Below are 4413 nucleotides of genomic sequence, written 5' to 3'. Positions count from 1 at the left end.
GCAACATCGAACTCGTCAATGTCCAGTGACGAGTTGAAAGGATTCTGGGCGTCCGCAACGGGCACGTCCAAAGCCTGGAATTCGTCCTGTAGAATTGGCTTTGGGGATTGGGCGTCCTTGAAAACTGTGGACTCATCGAAACCCACGTCTCTTGTCCTCAATACTGCTTTCATCTCTGGAACCCAGATTCTGTATATGTTGCTGCTGTCGTATCCACAGAGATAGCCGATGTGGGCTCTCGGAGCCAGCTTCTGCTTTCGGTTACGTCCCTCTTGGGCGTCTGCCGTGAGAGGATACGCCCTGCATCCGTATCTTCGCAGGTGAGCCAGGCCTGGAGCCGTAGTTCGAGCGGCAAGGCCCTTGGAGTTGAGCCAGTCGTTCAGCCTTCCTTCTGGTGTCGCCCACTGTAGGCGTCCCTTCGGCGTGAGATTGTGGAGATATGCAGCGGTTTGTACCACCTCTGGCCACAAATCCTCCGGGAACCCAGCAGCCGAGGTAAGGGTTCTTGCGATGGTGAATATCGTGCCTCCATTGCGTTCTGCGGCACCGTTCTGTTCTGGTGTCCTTGCGGCTGATCTCTCCAAGAGAATGCCGCGCTCTTCTGACCAAGTAACCAGATTGCTGCGTAGTGCTGAGTCCCAGTCAACTCTCAGGACCTTGATGACCAGATGGTACTGTCTCCAGAGAAACATCTCAAAGTTGATAAACGCCTGGAAGCCATCTGCTCTGGCAGGCAGAATCCTGACAACAATCTTCCCCGAATATGCGTCCGTTATTACAAGGCACGACTCCATGCCGTTGTACGACTTCCCAGGGCTGAAGAAGTCCAGGTTGACGCGCTCAAATGGATTCGTCGTCGTGTACGTTGGCTGTCTCCGAGATACAATCTTCTTGGATTTCGCTACCCCGCAAGACTCGCATTCGAATGTTGTTGGCCCTTTCACCCCAACTCCAGTACAGCTGTATGGCAGCTGCTGTATGGCCTCTGGGTGGGCATGAGCCAGCCGTTCGTGCCAGAGCCTCGAGTCGCTGACCATCGCGGCTCTCTGCTTCTTGGAGTGATAGAAGGAAGTGGTGCTATGTAGGGTGTTCACCGCATACTGGCCACCCTTCTCCTGAAGTGGGATCTCTGAGCCAGTGGCTGGGTTGAACAGCATGTTCCTGAGCGAGTCCAGTCCGAGTCCTTGGCGTTGGAGCTGCCTGGCTGAAATAAGCGTCGTCGGGTAGTCTTTGATGTACGAGACATCATGGCAGGTGATGCTGATGACGTTCTGCTTGCTGTCGAGGGTGTCGATGGCCATCGTGCCATGCCCTTCGACGGGGCTTGATTTGCCTCCTCCTGTGCTGTATCTTACAGTGTCGGTGGCCTCGCGAAAGTTGGTGAGGAGGTCTTTGTTGTTGGTTATATGGTTGGGTGTACCCGAGTCGATCAGGAACTCGTGACGGAGATCCCCTCCTCGGTTTGTCCGTTGAAACTCGTCCGAATCAGCGACGGAGAAGTTGCTCATGAAGTTGGTGTACTCGTCATCGCAGCTCTGTTCATCATCGTCACCGAGGAAGTTGTTAAAAGCAGAGACGGCGACTCTACTGGTGCCTCTTGCCTCCTGCCGCTTCTTTTTGTCCTCCTTGATTTTCTCGTTCCAGAATTGCAATGTGCTTGGCTTCATCCTTTTCTTCGCTTCGTCAATGTAGTCCAGCAGGCTCTGATCGGATTGATAGCTCTTCTTCCTCCGGTGTTCTGCGATATTTGGGCACAGACAGATGGGCTGACACGCCTTGGGTGCCCTCTTCTGCTGTACACAGTCGCAGAATGGTCTGCGAGAAGGCGAGCTGTTTGGCTGTTGAGGAGAGTCACGATGGGAATCCTGGGCACTCGTCCGATCACTTTGACCATTCCGGTCCTTGCCCATGAAGGTCACCGAGTCGCTGTAGAAGGACGTCTGAGATGGCTTGGTGGTGAGGCGATGCGGTTGGTAGTCTCTAAGGTAGCTCTTGTACCTCAACGCCAGTACCTTCCCTCCATCACGATCATCCAGCTCCCGGCGAACTTGGTGGGCGCACTCTGCTTCGGCCCACCCTGGAGACACGGAAAGAATTGCCCGAAGGAATTGAACATTTTGATCTGCGGCTTCTTTAAGCTGAGGAATCCCGTGCTTCTCAACTTCGATACAGAGTAGGATGAAGTCGTCAACCCACTTCTCATGGTCCATCTTCTTGATCATCGCCATATGCTCCTCCCAGCGCTGGCGAATGTATTGTTTCTGTCCCATGTCGGAAGGGGCGAAGTGGTCCTTCAACGCCTTGAGCCACTCCTGGCTGCTTTCCTCGTTCATGAAGACGGCCGAAAGGCTCCTGTCGACTGTGTTGAGGATGTATTTCTGGACCTCCTGGAGGCCCGCTGACTCCCTGTTGTAGATGTCCAAATGGATCTTGTACAACGTCAGCAGTGTGCTGAGATCTCGCGTCTCATCTTCGAATGACGGTGCTGTTGGCTTCTTGGCCCTCTTGGGCCGCCTGTCAGCCTCTTTGTCTGGGTCGACTAGATCCCAGGCCTCGTAGGAGGTCGCCACGGCTCTGACGGAGTTGAGCCATGTCCTCCATTCCTCCCTCCTTGTAAGTGTCACTCTGTGCTTACCAGAGTCCATCTTGAGGATCCCTGGGCGTTGTCGGAGACCGTCGGGGAGGTCGTTCGATGGTCGCGACTGATCGCGTGTATGTTGAATATCATCAATTGACCCCGCGTGTACTCAAGCCCTAGGCCACACGTCTCGGAGGTTCAATTGGTCTTGAGGAGCTGATTTCTCCTGCTTCGATGTGTCGTGGAGAGATGATCGCTCTCCTGGAGGATGTCGGTAACGGCCCTTGGCCAGTGGTCGTCAATGGCGAAACGTCGCGTCAATTGACTGTTGAAGTGCAGCGGCGATTCAGCTGTAGACAGCTTCGCAGCAGGCGTATTGGCCGTAGGCGCCCTGCTGTAGATATCGAAGGTCAAGGAGCTGTATCGTCGCCCGGGCTCATAACTGTCACCACGGAATTGAACAAAGTGGATTGATTGTTGTTAAGGTACAAAAGGAGACTTCCAGAAGTCCAAACGAAGGTAATTGGTCAGATCCAGCATCGGTAAGGAGTCTTACCGGGGCGATAACGACAGAACAAATGCATCAAATGAGGACTCCACATTTGGGATGAAAGTACTCCTGGGTCACAGAACAGAACCTTGCCTGATCGGCAACACTAAGTGAGATTAGCTGAGTCGTTTAATGAATTAGTCGGAGAGTGTAACAACCAAGGAAGCAGGTCTATCGATCTACCCCCGACCGCCAGCCCAGGCGGGGGCCCGGGAGCCCACTCTACAGCAAAAGGGGGCGGAGCCGGCCTCCGACGAGTGGGTACTGACGTTAACGACGCCGGCCGGAAGACCAGTCTCGACCAGTGCACGCGATCCATCACCATCATCATCGTCTGTTGATTTCAATCATTCCCTCTCGATGGCTGGTCCCATAATTATTACTGCAGACGTAGAGAAGGGGTGGTAGGAATAGCGGTAGAAAAAAAGAGAAGAGAAAGAGAAGGAGGAAAAAGAAAGGTCGGTGCGAGGACTAGGGTGTGTCGCGCGACCGCGGAGACCAGATCAACATTGGCCCAGGTCGCGTCACGGCGCGAACAGCCCTGTAGTGGCTGCTTCGAGGCGGGAGGGAAGGGTGGGAGGACCATTAGATAGATAGACAGATAGATAGACAGATAGATCAAAGACCACTCATTAACATTTTTTCCCTATTTTCCTTTCCATCATACGTTGGCGACGGTGCAACATTAAGAGTAATCCCACGACGTGACGACGTGTAGACGGACGAGGCCGCCCCCCCAACCAACGAGCGAGACGGGGCGAAGAGAGGTGATGGTGCCAACGACACCGAAGGGCCCGCGGGGCCAGGATGCAGGCTATAGTAGGGCCCCGTCAGAGGACCGCCGGGGCACGGGCTGGGCGATGCTAACACGCGACGGGCACCAGCAACGCCAACGACGCCGGCTATGCTGCCGACGCCGGTGACGATGGCGAGGCAACGACGGCCAACGTTATCAACACCATCGGCTCCACCAACACGACGAACGCCACAGACACCATCTACGACGACGACGACGACGGCGACGACGGCGACGGCGGCGGCGGCAACAACAGCGGCACCAGGACGGACAGGAGCCGAGCCTTTGTATCTGCCGGCTTGGCAGGTCATCCTCTGCCGAACGTGCGAATACGCCCTCCGGCCTGACGAGAAGGCTCTCGACAGACACCTCCGTGGGCGGCCCCACCAGGACCTAGACGGCGGACGGCGACGCGCGCTCGTGCGCCTGCTGGCGAGCCACGACGCGAGACGGCCCGGTGAGCATCCTGAGAGATGGCCGACTGAGGCG

This window comes from Verticillium dahliae, genomic scaffold (assembly GCF_000150675.1).
Source record: "Verticillium dahliae VdLs.17 supercont1.8 genomic scaffold, whole genome shotgun sequence".
Classification (NCBI taxonomy): Eukaryota; Fungi; Ascomycota; class Sordariomycetes; order Glomerellales; family Plectosphaerellaceae; genus Verticillium; species Verticillium dahliae.
This window is presented reverse-complemented; position numbering follows the sequence as displayed.